The sequence below is a fragment of the Misgurnus anguillicaudatus genome, chromosome 22, assembly GCF_027580225.2.
Source record: "Misgurnus anguillicaudatus chromosome 22, ASM2758022v2, whole genome shotgun sequence".
Taxonomy (NCBI): Eukaryota; Metazoa; Chordata; class Actinopteri; order Cypriniformes; family Cobitidae; genus Misgurnus; species Misgurnus anguillicaudatus.
In genome coordinates, this window is record NC_073358.2 from 35,872,140 (window position 1) to 35,891,934 (window position 19,795).

Here is a 19,795-nt window from a genome sequence, read left to right on the forward strand (position 1 = left end):
AATATCGTTACACGTGTGTATCGGGATATTTAGTTTGCTGATTCTGTATCGATTTTTATGGATTCATGGCAGTTTCGTTTTCAGTTTACATCCCGACCGCTAGATGGCAGTCTTATCTCTAAACTTCAAGAGTGACAGGAAGTAAATGTCTTCACTGAGGACCCAGGACCCGTACAGGACCTGTTTTAAAGTGGTCAGTGGGGTAGCTCCTATTTTAATTACATTGGGTCCCGGGTCTGATTAACACTCTGTGTAAAACCCGAATTGATGGGAGAACACCCGGCCGTGATCAGAGTAAGTCAGTGCTAAGGCGATACAGAGCATGTCCAGTCTCATGCACTCCTCCAGTTTCTATGGCGACTGACAACAACTTGCTCCTGTTTTGAAAGTCCCAATCACGCACAACCGTAGATATTTGAATCTGGAATAATGAGTGGGTTTTGGTGTTACATTTATGGCATTTTTTGGTTCTGCAAGGGTCCGGGATGGTTCTTTACTCACTCTGAAGTTATAAGTTACATTATTTTTTGCTAATGTGTGCATATGGTGGTGTGCTTTGATGACAGCTTTCCTAAAATTATATCATATTGTATTCCCAAAATAAGAAATATCCCAGTATATCACCTTGCTTACAGTATTGCAGCGTATTGTATTGAATCGTATCGGGACCCTTGTATCAGCATATGTATCGTATTGCCAGATTCTTGCAGATAGACAGCCCTACTGGACTGCTGAAGCTCTTTGCTAAGTTGTGTGTTATACTCTACACTCTACACTACATCCTTCAAAGCACCGTTTTGTAACAACTCCACTGCTTTGTATGGAAAATTGCTATGTACACATAAATGCAAAAGTACTACTGCAGTATTTCTGCATCTTGCACCATGTATTGAAGACAAGTTACAAAGTTTCCAGTTATAAAAACAAGTTACTAAAACTTTTTTGAACACGAGTGTGTGAACACCCGAAGGCTTTCTTAATACTGAAAATATGATTTTTTTTGCATACCTAACAATTTACATTTTGTAGGTTTGCCATTCAGGAATTACCTGGTTAGTGAAAGAAAGTTTTGCTAATGATCACATATCATAAAAGGCAGATCTTGCTGAGATGATGGCACAAAATGAATGCTGTTCCCATCACACCATCCGTTTAAGCAGACGTGAATGCGATTTTTTCAGTAATAAATGAGCAGCTCTCAACAACCGAGAAAAAGAGTCACGGGAGAGCGGAGAGGCGAAACACTAACATCTCATTTAATCAAGTGCCTTCTTCAATTGGTTTTCTCCCAAAAAATGAATGACACTGCGGAGAAAAAAGCAGACCAAAACTGCACGGCTTATCCTGCCTGTCCTACAGCTTTATTGATCATAAAAGCAGATTGCTCTCACTTCTGAGCTGACTCTACATGGTACTGTTAGCCAGGGGTAAACAAAGCAAGCCCTGCGCCTGTTTCATGGACACTCTTGAAAGACACAGACATTATTCATCATTCCCCGGCTGAGACGTTCCATCGACAGCTTAGTGTGGGGGGGCGAAATTCAGCGGCAGGCAGGAAAATCATGACTAATGACTGCACATAATCCAGGCTGAAAGATGAAAATATGAGCAATATGTTAATAGGAGATGCTTGTTTCTCCCTGATGAAAAGTTAGATTTTCCTGCAGGAATTTTCATTGGATGACAGGTGTGGTTCCAGAGGGATGCATGGCAGATGACATCTGCCAGCCTTATCTTTTCTCAGAGGAAGGATTGTTGAAATTTCCATTGGAGCTTAAGAATCAGCATCTCCTTTGGCCAGAAACATCACATAGTCAAAGGAATCGCAAGAGTCGAAGCCATCAGGCATTGCTTAACCATGTTGTTGATGTAAAATAATGAACTGTGACATACTTTTTTGGCTTCTTGAAGCTGTATTTATAGTTACATGTAGTTAATCCAGTCTAACAACATATGTCACTACCAGGAACAGAATAATTGGGGCAGAGTCTGCGATAATTTGAGGACTTAACACAAGCAGAAATACAACCACCGAGCACATGCTCCTGATATTCAGTCTGCAACAGACTGTTAGAGAAATGTCTTGTAATATCATTTGTAATCCTTGGATGAGTGATGGCAAGACAAGAGGTATGTGGCACCGACAAAAGATCATCTGATGCAAAGATAAATGTAAGTGAGATCATAATACGTCGTTTAGATGGGTTGCGTAATATTCTGAAAGCACAGAAAATGAAAAGCGCGAAATGTCTTCAGTAAAGTAAAAAATAACACTTTTAAGTGCACAATAATACCACATAAATCAGGAACATTTCCAACATTAATATTTTGTGTGTTGTGCTACAAACTCTGCGAATCTGCGTACATTCTTTGTTTAAAGCAGTGGGAAGAGGCTTTACTGCCATTTCAGTCTTATGGTTAGAACACATCTAACAATGAACCCCCACTGTAACTGTGAACGATTATTTCAGCACCATGGAGAGCGACGGCCTTGTACAGCATTTTGTTGTTGTGTTCAAAGGCCCTGTCCCAACTGGTGAGCTTTTGGTGTACTGTGGTCAAACAGCCTAAAAATTTGCTCATCACGTCCACAAAGTCTTGGGGTGTCCCATTTGTCATTTTGAGATTCTGAAGTATGCTCTTGAGTGCCCGATTCCTGCACCGATTAGTACTCCATAGCATACTTCTACCCGATGGTCTATTACATTATTAAAGCAATATGATATAAGGGCTTTGGGTACCAATTAGTATGTGTCCCTGTAGCTCAATTTGTAGAGTATTACATAAGCAGCGTAAAAGGTCATGGGTTCGATCCCCAGGACACACACCTACTGATAAAATGTAAATCTTAGTAAGTCGTAGTAAATTTATGAAATTGAAACGCATCTTAAACAACATCTAAATCAGAAAAATGTAAAACAAACCCCATATTTTATCTAAACCAGTTTACTAGTCACACTTATTTGATCATTTGTATCAAACTGAAAACACAGTCATCATTTACCCACTCTCACTTCAAAGTAAAATTCAAAAGAATATCAAATATATCAAAAGTGTCTTAAGGTTTTCCTACTTAGTCCCTAAGCTTTGGAATGATTTACCAAACAATGTTTGAGAATCAGACACAGTCCATTAATATAAGTCATTTGTCACAAGACATTTGGGTGATTCTCACGAAATTAGACTTATGAGATGTCATGAAACATTTTGATAAAATAAGTAAATGCAAAGTAAGAGTATCAAAATAAGAATCATACAGCTATAAACATCTCTTCATGTACTATTTTGCACATGATTTCAAATGACATCATACAAACCAATTTGTTGTTTTTTCCATATTTAAGGGGGACATTTTCATTACCGCAACATGTCCATGACTGGATTTGGGTTCTTTAACATGGAAATATTTATAATTTAAAAAAAATCTAAAAAATAAAAAAGCTTCAGTGCATGTCATACTATAAACATGTACAGTAAAGAAACGTGGTATTTGGTGATCATTGGTAAATGGAGAGACAATAATTGTCAGGAACAGAGAGGACGAGAGAACCCAAGTGCAGACGATGTTGGGGAAGTGAACAGAGAACACTTTTTTATTATACAAGAAACACAGAAAACAAAAGCCCACGTGGGGGCAAAACAACATTGAACATGGTTTTTACAAAAAACACTGACTTAACACTAATATGACAAGACTTAGATATAACACTAAACTGTAATAGTACACAAACAATGTACAACACTACACATCACTACACAATGACCCAGCACAAGACAAGAGACAAGAGGAGATTAAATTGGGGAAAACTAAACAAGATAACAAGGGCAACACAGGTGAGGGGAATTAACTGATGATGAATAATTAACAGGGAGAACAGGGGGGTGGGGACTACTGTTTAGACGAGACACCAGAGGCACATGACCCAATATACAAGGCCATGAGCCTCCACATAGAACATGAGGCTGTCAGAACCCTGCGATCATGATAAAACAAATATAAAACAAGACTCTATGGCAGGATCCCGACAATAATAAGGAATATACATGTGCCCAAGACCAATTTTCTATCTTTGTGTAGGCCCTCAAGGAACAAACATTTACAAAAAAATTTAATTGTTGGAAGGGACATAATTGACTGTGACACTCAAGATGGATACCAGGTAAACAGTTGTTATTTTTTCTCTCCAGATAAAACTTGAAATTTTGTTCGTCATGGTACCTAGACAACTTTTTAGTTCTCATTACCGAAACATAAGTTTGTAAATGCATATATTTAATGTAATATCATGTTGTGTTAATGACAATTTTTGATAATGATAATCTAAAAAAATGTAATAATTCTATAGGAATTTTTTTTTAATCCTCTAAAATAATGGTTATAGTACATTCAGACCTTAATCTTATATGTGCAAAAAATGGCTTCAAGGGCTTTTTAAAAAAATCTGATGCTGGACAGCTTCTAAGTATGGATTTCGTGAGAATCACCAATTTCTCTTTAACAAAGCATTCACATAATTTAGCATATAAATATACTTATGGTGCAATAGTGAGATTGTCCGGAACAAAGCATTCACATAATTTTCTGGGTAATATACTTTCGCCACAATTTACAGTATCTAATCCAGTATCTATAGTATCTAATTTAAAGTATATTCTCTATAAAATCAGCTATGTCTGGCTATCTCTCAAGATTTTTTTTGTCCCTAGGACTTTTCTCCTAGAAGTTTTTTCAGCCTGTGGGGAGTCAGCTAAAATTGGCTTAACTTAGAACTCTCTTCTATATGTTACAGCATTACTATGTTTGCTTACGGGTTAATCTTAGCCACTTTACTCTGCTTCTTATGTTGTCCACCGATTTTCTGTGTACTCTCCTGTTTTTTTTTAATGTAAAGCTGCTTTGAAACAATTCTGAAAAGTGCTATATAAATAAAACTGAATTGAACTGAATTAAAAAATGTTCCTATGCAACAAAGCTACTCTTTTAAGAAGATGATTTTGGCATCACTGGCTGTTGAGTTCCCCAATTTTGGCTAGTTTATAAAAGTGTATGTTAGAGTGGGACTTAATCCCAGGTCTCGTTTTTAACTGCATCCCTAGACCATTCTACAGCAGACTTGCATAAAAACCTTTAATTTAAAAGAGTTGTTTTCCCCCTAGTCATGTCCTATCTCATCTAGAACATCAAATGAGTCAAGACGGTGGTAAAATTCTCAAACCAAAATTAATGAATCCCCTGGTTGCACTTCAGAACTACTAAAGTAAACTGAAAAAAGCTCAAGCTATTAAGCAAGGTGCAATACCTGAAATGGTATTCTTCATGTTGAAAATATGTGCTATTTGACCTTTTAGATCTGTCAAAAGCTCAAGGGTGCAAATGGAAAGACTCCTGGTTGATTTAAGTTACAAGTCAATGTGCCCTTGGACAGAGCATCTCCAGGTACCACAGAGTGTCTTTATGTACCATAGAGTGTGACTACAGTAATTTATTTTAGATAAGAGCATCTGCTAAATGACTACTTACATCAATTATGTGTACCTATACAGTGTGGGGTTCCAAAGGCTCCGCCACTACGGGTAACAGGTCATTTGTCACCTGTCTTTTACAACATTGGTGTGACCTCCTTAAAATGACTCGTGTCATTGTGTGCGTTTGTGTTTGTGAGCTCAGAGTAGAAAACGTGATACTTTGCTCAGGGGGTAGACGCTTTAATAGCACATTAATGTCATTCTCCATCACACGCTCATGTACTCCCCACCCGCTCTGCATGGCAGCTCCCTCCAGCATAACTTCAAATAAATAATTTTCATAACGGCCACAGCACCAAGTGCTATAAGAAAAGGAAGGGCTCCAAGAATTCCACCTAAACTGATTTACAAGTGTTAGCATATCTATATACGGTACTGAAATGTAAATCAAAACAGTTACAGGTATGCAAGACGCACCCTGTTTGCAACCAATGCATTTCCAGGAAAAGTGGGAGGGGACATACTATAAAATCAAGTTTGCTTGTACATATTACTTAAGCAATGATTTTAAATTATTGCTAAGTGCCCTAAATGTCTAAACCTGTCACTGTCCTCCGATTTGCTACAGAGTATGTGTGTGCTGCTGAGTGTGCAATTGCCTGTGATAATGCTATTATCCGGCCAGACCAGAGGAACATCAACACAAAATTGCATTTGCGTTAAATTAAATGAAGGGTGATGCCCTGTGCTCGTCCTCTTTCACTGCCCTTGCTTTGCAGTCAGCTTACATTTGTCGTTCTGGGAAAATTCTCTTTCTCTTCCCTTTTCATCAGCAGTCAACTCCCATCTATTGCACCACAAAGGCACTTTCTGAGAGAGAGTTTTTTTTCCTAGAAGGCTGGAGCTAACAGATGTCAACACCACATCACACGTCAGCCCTGACACATGTCATAACCAGACTCACAGTGGTCAGCTGGCTCCATCCTCTGTGACACTGAGAGGCGAATGGAGCCACATGAGTTAAAATGCCCTGAAGCTCTGCTGTGCATCCACTGTAAAAAGTGATTTCATCAATCTGAGATAAAGGACAAAGGAAACGGGTATAAATACTGTAAAGGAGTGATACAGTCATGGGACTCTTATGGGCAGTGAATAATCCAAAAAATTGGGACACTGTCAAAGTAATTTTTTCTGTAAACTGTTTAAGAAACTGTTTTCAGAATAGAACTACAAGATAATTCAGGGATACACAATGAGTAACTGGGAATTCAGACATGGTTTTAAATGCGGGCCAAGTCGCTTCTTCCTTCCAAAGTGCTTCCGTGGCTTCGTTCGTGGCTAAGCAACCATGCCACGCTCTTCGGGATAGAAAAGAAAACGGAATGCCTGATCGAATTTAAATCGCTCATTTGTACCTCGCGTCAGATCATATCGTTGTCACCATGCGATCAATTAATCTTCTTGGGACTTTGGAGTGTTTGCCCAAAGAGTAGCTGTCACTCAGAAGTCCTTGAAGGAGTTGCAGGGTTAGTTCACATCAAGTCACAGCTTCCAACGGTGACACCATATAGGAAGGGAGAACATGGAATGTAATGCAACACAATTACGGATGAGAAAAATAGGCTTAAAGGCGCTCTAATCGAATCTGTGAGACGTCACTTTTTGTTGATGTTTGAACTGTTTTCAAACAAACGGAGCGTAGCTAACTCCTCCCCCTCCCTTCCGTGCTTTCATGAATGCGCCCAACCCCCACCCCCAAATCCTTCTTGTCGTTTATTGGGTGGAACACTTTGTTTTGTTTCGTGGTGCTAGGTTTGGCCACTATGTTTTTATTGCGGTTTGTAGAGCCTGGGCTGTCTACACACTCTTAGAAAGGATGTGTTAATTTTTTACACATCTTTGTGCGTTAAGCTTTTAACACATTATGTGTAATTTTAACACATTATGTGCCATTTTATGTTGATTTTGTTTTAAAATATAACACAAGTTGTGTTAAAAGTAACACAAAATGTGTTGTTTCAATAATAACACAGTGATGGGTGAATTCTGGGACAACGCATTTAGTGTGTCGTCCCACAATCAACACTATGTGTTGTTTTTAACACATTCGTTCTAAGAGTGCAGAGGTCGCCTTTTTTACAGTTTGATCAGCAGACAGGCAGCAAGCAGATAGTGAGGAGATGTTGGCTGTATGTAACAAAAAATGGTCTAAAACGAGTGAATTTGCTTAGAGCACCTTTAAGCCATCTTATATATTTATATAATGTAGTATGCTAGTATCTAATATATCATTATTTAGCTTTCCAGGTAAAAAAGTAGTTTACTTTAGTGTATTAGAAATATGATTGAAGTACATGAAGTATAAAACAAGCATGCTTCTACTTGTTGTGTTTTATTTAAAAAGTATTTAATATGAACTTAATATGTTAAAAGTATACTTTTAGTGTATGCAAAAAATGTACTTAAACACAACTATAATTTGCGCTGCAATGCCTTTTTAAGTGTATTTCAATTAAAATTGTGATACAATGCAAATGCACTGTAAGGGTACTTAATTGCTCACGAATCTTAATTTTCAGTAGTGCACTTTAGTGCACTTAAATTTTTTGAAAAAAATTCTACCATTTTAGTATACTATTTACACTTGAAAGTCAAATAGATGTTAAGTTGAAGTGAATGCATAATTGAATACACTTAAAGGTAGGGTAACACATTTTGAAAAATGCTAACGGTAGCCGCCTAGCAATGAAATCCCGATCCCACCCTCAAGTCAAACCACCATCCAAAGTCACGCCTCTTCCAAAACACATGAACACGCACAGATCAGACGGTCACACCTCATGTCTCATTCAGCAGTGAGAAAACTTTGCAGTACAAAGTCGAATAACACTGCCAAAATAACCAAACAACTGGTTTATATCAGAATTAGTTTAAGCACACGTTCGGTTGTGTAGACGTAGTAACTATATCGTTACGCTAATCCGTAAACGAACACAAATTTCATAAACAACACAATGTTTCATCAAAGTAGAATATCTGAATCCATCTCAATACAAACATATCGCGTACCTACCTTACCAAAATAAACTGTGCGCAACGACTCTTTCAGACCCTTTGCAGCTCCTGCAGCTGTTTGCATCTCGTGGTAAAGCAGTAAAGTTACCGATGTTCATTTGGGGTTTTGCTCTTGCTGATGCAGGCAGTTTTTGCTGTTGTTGTTATAAAAGATGCCTTTAGTTTTGTGCCTCCTGTGTAGGTTGTCAATTTAGCAGAAAAGTTTGCTGTTCTCACTGTTTACAGGCAGGAGGTGAGCACACGTGAACGCGCCGATGACGTATGGTGTCTGCGTGGACTCGCTGCGCGGTGGGCATTCAAATTATGCTTACGTATGAGGGACAAAAATGGAAACGTCCGTTCGGACCGAAATCTATGATTTGTTGAACATTTTTGGTCCTACACCTTTCACAGATGACATAAATTTCTACAAATACATTTAAACAACTTAACACAGTGATTGCTATCAGGATGTAAGGAGACTTTTAACCAGCATAACAAAAAATGTTTCAGGATCAAATCTGTTACCCTACCTTTAACTATACTTGGATTTGAAACGATACAAAATGTAGAAAATATACTTAGTACACTTTTTAAAGTATATTTTTAATAGAATTATTTTTCACCTGGGATGCTATGCAATTACAAAAGAAGCTTTAATATCATTTTTTTTGTTCAACTATCTTATGTAACATTAAATTGTCTACTACCATTCAAAAGTTAAGGGTCACTTTCACTTAGGCTATTAATTAATATTTTTCAACATATTATTATAAAAGCAAATTGATCAAAACTATGGAACTATGAAAGTCAATACTGTGACTGAAGAAAGTCATTAGTTTGAGACCCCTGAATTACAGCATTTATCACTGACTGACGTTCGGGTGCACCTTATTAAAATTAAAGGTGACCAATAAATTCAGAGAGTTTACATTTCATTTTATATAGAGGCTAAATACAATTTAAAGGTGAACATCAATTTATTTATACAATTTCTTTTTAAATATTATATAGTTTTATAGGAGGAGTACTTGGCAAATTCATTTGTTCAGAAGCTTGTAGGTACAGACATTTGTTGTGGGCATTCTTTGCAGTTTATTCCAAAGCTTTTTTAACAATCATACCGTTATCAGATTTATACTGTGTCGACCGAAATTTAGAAGTATATCGGAGATAGAAATTTAGACCATATCGTCTAGCTCTAAGACACCAGAGTAAATCAACAAATAACTCAGGATAGCAACAAACTTTCTGTTTGATAACATTTCTATGAAGCATGAAATCCAAAGTACAATTCAAAGTATAATTGATTTTCAATAGTCGCAAACAATTCAAAGTGCATTTCAGTTCCTTGCTAACAACTCCCACTGTTTTAAAGGTAAATACTTAAGGATCATATTGACATAATTCCTGGCTTTAGCAGCTATGAGAACGAGATGCTCCAACGCAGAGAAGAAAATTGAGCAGACACATTCCCAGCGGGAAGTTTTGTCACCGCTAGTTTGTCACGGCTTGAATGTGCTGCATGGTCTTCAGGTATGACAGAGACTCAGAAAGCTCATTATCAGAGCTAGGCAGGCTAGGCTTTCTAGTATCTAGAACCTGTCTAGATCTGCTTCTTTGTATTTGCCACTAATCTATAGAAAGGAAGCAAACACTTTGTCTCTGGATCCTATCAATAGGATTCTCTTTTAACCGACACCACCGCAATCAACAGAGAGTTTCACAATCCACAGGTTATAATCCTAAATGGAGTCTCTGAGCCTATGGGGCTTATTTGTGTGCCGCCGCATAGAAGTTTCAGCTTGTCATTTATCAGTAAAGGACAATAATAGTGGCACACTGAGCATCGCAGCAGTCATTTCTTCCTCCTCCAGCAAAGTCATGATAAATGACTTAGTGTAGGATGATTTTTCATATGATGGTTATGCACTATAACAGTCCTCATGGGTTGATACCTCAGAGTCAGAAACAAACACAATTTCAGGTAGTTCACCAAACTGAACATTCCAGAGTCAGTACTGTGAAAAAAAATGGATGGTGTAGATCTGAAGAAAATCAAAATAGTAGATCATTTAAATTGTTTCCCAAAGTGTTACCAATTGCTCATTGTTAAAAGGAAAAAGCTTTTACCAGTCGCTGCAAATCAAGCAGAAACAAAGTTCTCCTTGCTGTGGTTTATCTGAGCGAGTTATTGAAGCACCAGGGGTCCACTGTAACTACCACCATAAACCACATTCATCACCTTAAGGCTTTGATTAATTAAAGCATTTAGTATATCGACAACTAATTTGCTGTTGCGAAAACTTTAAGGCCATATAATTAGCTGATATATTAAAAGAGTGTCAGTCACTGATAAAGTCACTAATGTGTAAAAACACTACAGTACACTGCCCAGATAAATCGCTGCTAAATAGTGTCTACACATTCTGCCATGAAATCACTGCAGTTTTAAAGCTCTGCTATCATACTGCCTGTTTAAAAGCTTATATAGCTGGATGAATAATCAAACTTTGAACAATAACCAGATGCACATACGCCGACTTCAGGGTAGTTTTCCAGACAGGACTTAAGCATAGTCACAGACTAAAATGCACGTCAGGGCAGTCTTTTTTTAAGTTATTTAACAGTGAATGATGAGAGGACAGAAAAGTACATGAAGGAGAGAGGGGTATGGGATCGTTGAACTTGTGCTGACATATCTTAAAACATATGACTGATATGGGCAGGGTCCGAAATTAACTTTTTGGCTCACCTGCCATGGGGACTGGTAGATGATAAAATCCACCATCCAAGCATATTTTTTACCGTCCAGAATAATAAACAGCCTTTTTTGTCATATATACATTAATTTCAGTACATTTAATTAAGATAATATTATGTTGAATAAAAAATTGTCCAGAGCAAAATTTGAAATGTTTAATAAAAAATCTATATATTGATCAAAATGTAAAGCACTTATAGAAACTGTAGTTGACCAAAAGTTCTGTACAGAGTGCAAAATGTCAAACAAATAGGCACACAATGAAGACAAATGAAACATGTCAGATACAATGAATAAGAGTACATAGAAGTAAAAACAGAGCATCAAATGGTAAGACATAGATTCGAACATGAAACTAGTGCTCATAAGTACATTTGAAGCAGTGTTTCCCACAGGATTTTGAGGAGACTGTGGTGGTGATGACGTCACCCGCTAATTCGCATATATGTGATGTCATCATGTCGTGTTTGCGTTTGATCTAGTGTTGGCACCTGAAATATGTTTCACTTCTACTCTTTGTTCTGTATCTGTATTTGATCTGTATTATATATCAAATTATATTTTAAGCCGAATTAAGCTGTTTTAAATAGTGAAATAAAAATGTAAATGGGAATCATGAAATCATTTGGCGCTTGGCGGGTGTATGGGTCTCATTCACTAATAATCGCATACGTTTTTCTTATTTATACGCACACTTGAACTTCTCACGAAAACTTTCCACCTAACGTTGTTCTTACGTTAGTGAATTTGGAGTGTTCTACATGAGCGGCAGCGTGCATGAGGTTGGTAATTTGCATAAAACACGCCCAAACCAGCTCCATATAAGGGTTTTCCGCAGCTCTGGTCCACAGAAAACTTTAGAGCAGTTTGTCATAGAAGGAAAAGATCTCGAAAAGAAATCCATGATCATATTTATTATCGGTAAAGTTCCGTTTTGCAGAGACATGCATCTGTATCTAAAATAAAACAGACAGGAGATCAAGTGATTGACGTTTGGACTTCTCATTACGTTTACATTAGGCATTAAGCAGACTTTCAAAAAGAGATTTTAAAAGTGAGGAAGGAAAGTGTGAAGATTTGTCATTAAGTGCATCTTCTTTATATTTAAAAAAAATAATAAGTAGGCTATAATAATATATAATATAATGTATATAATAATAATAAGATAGATCATAATATATAATACAGAAAATATTATAATATAAATATAACCATGTAAATTTTATTTATCAACATTATTATAAACATATAATAATAAAATAACCTTGGAATAATATATTTATGTGATTATTCATATAACGAGGTATGGCTGTTTAAATTACGGGAGTTTTCCGGTAGAAATAACAAAACGGGAGGGGGCCGGGAGATAGGTGTAAAATACGGGACACCTCCGGGAAAAACAATGGGTGTTGACAGGTATGGTGGCAGCAGAACTGCAATTTGTTGAGCTACAGGTAAGATTTTATCTAACTTGTTGATATCATCATGAATGGAAATGTTAAGTTGTTTAACGGTAAAATCTACCAGAAGATCAGTCATCTTAAAATAAAACCCCACATAGAGTTGCCCCATGGAGTTTAGTTATACTGTCAGAAAAAAATTGTCAAAAAATGGTCCCCCCAAAAATTGTCACTGGTACCCTTTCAAAAAGGTGCAATACACACATACCAAATAAATTGTACATATTATGACCTTTTTAAAGGATACTGCCCCAGTGACACCTTAGGACCATTTTTCTGACAGTGTATGCCACCCAAGCAGGAACCATTGAGATGAATGGGAATGCTAATGGAAATCATTCTGCTGCTACCACAGACAGACATCTTTAGGGATAAGGATGCAGGGATAATTTGTGGCAGGCCTAACTGTCGGCTTGGCCAATTTATAGAGGTTGAATATACCAACAATCTCATACTTATGAGATATGTAGTCAATAAAATTAATTAATAATGAGGGACATTTCACATTGTTTCCACTATGACACTCTATTCATCCGTAGTGGTGTGTGCAAAGTTTGGGAACCTGTGAGAGAAATATCAGGTATTGATGTGGAATGACAGATTCTCTCAGGCAAAAAATACACAATATAGATTTATTGGAACTGTATCCCTTTTAAAATTTTACAATAAGAAATTTACTTTGGCTTTGTCTGTTCTTTTCTGATAGATCCTCAGCACAAATAAACTACATCACTGGATGTAAACTATTTTATTTCAAACTTCTGTCAAACTTACCAACATCATCACAGAGCGACTCCTGTCTAGTACTTTTGCACCCTCTGCACGTGAACTAAACTCAAGGGCATTGTGTTGCTGCTTATCTCTTTGGCTGGTAAATAAAAGATCTTATCTACCCCTCGCAATGACATTGAAGGGCCATGCTCTAATCAATAAAATCCAATTCTTTGTAGATATGTGGCTCTGATTAGCGTCTCTTTAATCCAATCCCCATTTTTGTCATCCATTACGATGGCGTAGTGAGGCGCTATAAATGATGCCGTTATCACAGGTTATGAGTTTAGCACTGATGTAAAGCTGGCAATGCGATTGGCCGAACAGAGACTTCCTCTGGCTCTTCTAATTGCAAATCCACTTGGATCTAGACTGATACATTTCATCGCCTTGGCAACACTGCAGGCAGTGAACCTGGTAATAGAAGTATGTTCTCTGGAGAGAAAATTACCACTTTCCATATTGCAGCTGGACAAAGTGAAACAGGGAACCAGTGAACAGTGAATGTTATAAAAAAAGAGCACCCTATACAAAAAATTTTAGTTAGTTGCGGTGATGGACGATACTGATGAAGTTTATATCTCTTTGGGATGGATGGCGGTATTCATTTCTTTGTATTTTCTGCTATGTGGAATAAATGTTTACATGCACACTGTTAGAAATTACCAGCATTTTACAATCATTAACAGTGTTATTTTACCATAACTTGTTGTAATTAAGTTTCCCTGTAATATCCCAATTAATACCTGTGAAAACTATACTGTAGTATCCTTGGATTTTACAGCATTTAACTCTTATTTTACAGTAAAATCTTGCAATCTAAAACCTGCTGTTATATCACAAAAAGGTCTGTAATATCATAGCAACACAGTAAAAAAATTAAGGGTTTCACAGCATTAAACTGTATTATTACAGTGAAATATTGTATTGAAATATGCCCTGGGAAGTCACATGACATAACCGAACTGTTTTGAACCATAGACTGTATAAAAACATGGATGTAGTCTGACTTATTAAAATAAATATGGAATCAGAAAAATATAAATTTATTTTAAAAAATATGGCACGTTGATGTAGATGAACCCAGCTAATAGAAAAAAGTTCTAAGAACGTTCCCTGAAAGTTCCCAAGGTTCCCAAAAACGTTTTGCCAACGTAAAAAGTGTCCAGTTTTCTTGACGTTCTAAGAAATTTTTTGTGTTGTCTGAACGTTAGAGGAATGTTACATTTTACCATTTTTAAACGTTATGACAATGTCATGTTTTAATGTTCACACAATGTTTAAAACCACAACTGTTTATTATATTGACTTGTTTAATTGTTATGTAAATGATAGAGAAACATTGCATTTTATTATTTTATAAAACATTATTTCTGAAAGTTCAGTAAATATATTGCTGTAGAAAACACAATTCACTTATTAGGTTTAGATGTTGATATTTTGTTTCATTTATAGTCACCATTATTGTGATTAGTGTTTGTTTTAGTTGGACTCTTGACCCTTGACTCTTTGCTTGCTAGTTTTTTCCCTGGTTGTGTTAACTTTGTGTTAATACACCACATTTGTTATGAACATGTAAAGTTAACATTGTAATTCTGAGGTGGTTGGTACATAATGGTAAAGATTATCACCTAATTAATTTACTAATCAAAAGTTAATTTCTGTCAATAATGTAAATGAGATCCAGCACTTTCACAGCAGTTTGTCATTAAGGAGTTTTAGAAACTTTGGACAAAAAATATCCACTGTATAACTGGGACCCACAAACATCAAGAATCAGACTATGAATCTCAACCATGGTGACAATAAAATTGTAAAATTTGCCTTGTTGTAATGATGTACAGCAAAAGATTGGAATTCCCCAGTAATGTATTGTAATATCACAGTAATTGCTTTCCCATTGAAGCTGTGAAGTTACAGTATACAGTTGTGCTTTTACATCAATGCATTGTAATATCACAGATATAATATTACAGTAAATTGCTGTGAGTATATTTCACAGTATATTGCTGTAATCCTTGCTGTGAAAGTCATGCAAAATGTATCCATTTATTTATTGTGAATTTACAACGAAAAAATTTGCAGTGCAAGTCAAAGCCTCAAAGCTGGTTGAAAAGCTTACGTCTGACTAGGGGTGTGTGATATGACGATATTTGATTGGATCATGGAGATTTTAATAGTTTACACTTTTTTTTAAAGATTTGCAAGTACGAGACAAGAGCATCTCTGGATTCAAGGTCAGATATTATTCTTCATAAAAGTCTAGTCTAAAAATGGCATAGAATTTTTTTGTGCTTAAAAAATTTACAAATCGAGAATTGAATCAAATACTGACCTCAGAATCGAAAATGTAATCGAATCAAGAATTTGGAGAACCTTGAGACCCCTATCATGTTTAGTCCTATAGTAAATAAAAACACAAAAACAGAATTTGTTTACCTAAACTATTTGTTTTAGGATTTATGAAAATGTTTTTAAATCTACACAAAATTTTCATAATGTCATTCATGTATTCAGGGGCGCAATGAACAGTTTCAAGGGGGGTATGCAAGACAGAATTTTGGGCCCCTTCCCTTAGATGATTGTTTGATCTTCAAACCATAATGTGTAGCTATATAAAATTACTCAGTTGAGTGCGTTTATTTAATTTTACAGGTCGCATTTGCAACTAAAAGTAAATCCATGAAGCAAAAAATAAATAAATTTATTCGAAAAACGAATAGCCTACAATTTTAATCTGGAAAGGCAGAAAATATCCACGTAACTGATTTTAAATAGATCACTAAAAGAATAATAGTGCATGGAGATGCATTTCTGAACCTATGGAAATCTATGGAAGGCGCTTTGAAAGTCGCGGCAGTTGAGTTTTCTGCGCAGTTTTAGAAGCGGAATGTGTACAATTAGGTTTAGCCTAAAATAGTTCATTCTTCAGGGTTCATATTGATGATCTTATAGTCCATTTAAAAATTTTCTTAGGAACTGACTGTATTCGTCAGAAAAACACTATCTTTATGTCGATGTTCTCTCTGTGTGTGGTATGTGTTCCGTCCTCCGCTCATGACAAAAAGGGCGGCCGGCAAAAGTATTAAAAAATTAATATTACGTTGATCTTTAGTGTGCGCTTCTCCCGCACACGCCCTTCACCAGTGACACAGAAATTGCAAAAAGCACAATCGGCTAAAGTTTTAAATATAATGTTGATTTTTAAAAGTCAAAAGCATGCGGCAATCAAATGTGCTGCTGATGAACATAGACATGCAAATTTAATTTCTGTGCACTGAAGGCTGTTTTTTGAAAAGCGATTAAAGTGATATACTTCATAATATGATTTTGCACATCCAACAACAGCTATATCATTACAAAGATAATACTGCATGTTTTGGCATTTGGTAGCATATTGCAGTAGTTTGTTACGTAATGAGATGCACGGTGTTCTTTTTTAATGTTCTTTTTCTTTAATATTCACAACACTTATCAACAAAACATTGATTAAAATTAAGAGACAAATTATATTAAACGAAATTCATTTTAAGCAAACATTTGAAGCCAACAAAACTTAATTTAAACTCGAAAATTATGTCTTATGACTCACTCCATTTGTACCGTCATATTAGCCTTTAATCCATTACAATATATGCCGTTTAAAATTACAGTCTAATCTAATTAAATTGAAACAATTAAGAACATTACAACAATATTTAAGCACAACAATACTCAAACATAAATATAAAACAGACATTCTCTATTAGGATACATGTTAAAAACAATCTGATATAGCGTTTATAATAGCTGCACTAAGTTTACTATTTTGGGCGAAACCTCCGTTGCAAACCTGAATAAAAATAAATCACTTTCACTTTGAAAATGATGCGCTGTCACATTAAATTCAGCTCTTACTGATTTAAAATTTAACTCAATGATGGCTTAGACAATTCTCCTATTTCATGTTTAGGGTTGTTTATTTAGAAAATAATATTTTTAACTACGCCTATTAAGTTATTGTCCGTCTTAGAAATGCAATAGTTGTTAGCGGTCGCTATGCTAATATTTCCTTAAATAAGCCCTTGCTGTCCTTTTGTATTAACACAAATATTTTTCATTTTTCATAAAACATACAGTTTGAGGATCAGCATGAACGCTTTTTAGTGGCATGTGAGATCTTACCTTGAAATGGCAAACTGTAGGGCTGTCGATTATTTGTGGTAACTTTGCATAGCAAACCCACCAAACTGATCCCAAACCAAAATGTTGCCTACCCACCCAAATCCATACCCGCACAATCAAATTAAAAACCACCAGAACCGCCAAATATGTAATTGCATCTACTAGGTCATGTTTGCACGCTGTTTTTTAAAAGTGTCTCAATTGTACTTAACACAAAGTCATTTACAGTAGTTTTATATTAATTTACTTTACATTTTACTACAGTGTTAATAACTAAACATGTACAATTAAAAAAACGGAAAAGTGCTGACGGTGGGGCCCCCTAGCGTACTCATGGGCCCATATGCCTGGCATACTCTGAACCCCTCCTAACGGCGCCCCTGCATGTATTACAGCAGTGGTTCCCAACCTAAGGGGTCTGCTCCTCAGAGTTCACGGGATGGGGTTGCGGGATTCCCTATGCTTTGAGGTCAAATAAAGATGCATAACATGTTCCACCAAAAATTTGATATAATTAATTTTATTATAGTATTAAGTTTTTCTTTTAGAAATCATATGCTTGCAATGCCAAGTTAGTTAAAATATTATCTTGTGTATATGTAAAATACGTAAAATAAAGTTTTGCTGTGTTACAGTATCAGTGATTTCTGTGTCATTTCAAATGTCATTTACAGATCTAGCCTTATGATTTATAGTGTGAATGTGCACAAGATGTTTTATGAAAAGTTGCATTTATTTCAACCCAATGCACACAATTTTACGTATGAAATGCAGTACTGTTTGGCATTTAGGTTCAATGGATCTGACTCACAGTTCTGCAATGATGTTCTTTGAGATGAATCTGTGTGCAAAGGCACGTACAATGCAGATGCGTATAGGTGTAGAAACAGCATGCAGTAATGTCTTGTGCGCGTATCAACTAAGATCAGGAAGCAAAAATCTGGCAGATAATCAAGCAGTCTAAAAAAACATTACCTAAACAAAACATCATTGCACTTTATCTGGTCTTTGGTGGCATAAGACTATAAATTCCTAATACGTTTTTAATTATTTTTGAAGACTAAATTCTGTGCATATATTTATTAGCAAAAGCAGAAATAAAGACTTATCAGAACAGTTTTCACTGTAGCTTATTCCTGTTTTGACCTTACAGAAGAAAAAAAACACAGTATACTTAGAGCAACTGTTATACTTGCACTAAATTCCTTTTTCTTGTCACTGAAGTTACTGACTCCAATAGGCAAGCAAGTTCGTCTGAACTACTCTGACTTTCTCCATATGCTGACTAGAAAATAATTTGTTGTGATTTTTCATTTTCCCATTATCAGCCCCTCAACAATTTCACAGCACAGCAATCACACAATAATGAACTTCCAGAAGCAATTAAGAGGCTCTTCCTGGCATGTAGCCTTTTCGTGAAGCAAACCCAACTCTCTGCTCTATGTGGACTAATCACGGTGTGCTTCAGAGGAGCTGGTGGATTAGTTTTTTTTTCTTTTCTTTTAGTAGCACAAAAGCTGAAATCCTATAATCAATGCACTGTCGAGTATGTACCTCTGACAGTCTCTGTAATTGGGTCTAAATTGCACTGGAGATTATTGTAGCCAGCAAGTTGCTAAGACTTGAAAAGATGATCTTTAACTATTCCTGACAATATCACACAGGCCATTTAAATTTTTTAAATCTCTTCTGTAAAAGTGACTTTTACTGTGAAAAAAGATACTGTGAAACAACCCGCTGTAGAAAGTATAGGGACAAGATTTACTAACAGCTTGTGTCAGTACAAACCTTTTGGCCTAAAAAATACTTTCAGGATTAACTTAAGACGTGCAGTGAAAAATAAGCGCTGAAAAGACTTTTATAATATATAATATGCACACGCCATGAGACAGAAGTCTTTCTTACCGCATGCAACTCATGCCCGGTTGGGACTTTTCAATGAAATCCAGCACATCAAACAGACATGCAAAACTCCGCTGCTACCCCGGAAAATAAACTAAATCCATTGTTTTAATAAGGCTGGATTTCTTCTCCTTACATCCAAAAACACACTTCTTCTTTCGTGCCATTATTGAGTTTTGAAATTAAACAAAGCTTGTCACGTGATGTGATGTTT

General features: G+C 36.1%; 1 protein-coding gene across 4 annotated transcripts in view; it reads right to left on the reverse strand.

Annotated features, from left to right (window-relative positions):
* Positions 1-19,795, reverse strand: part of unc5db (unc-5 netrin receptor Db) — a 248,206-nt gene that overhangs the window by 91,003 nt on the left and 137,408 nt on the right. The gene's annotated exons all lie outside the window — the stretch shown is intronic.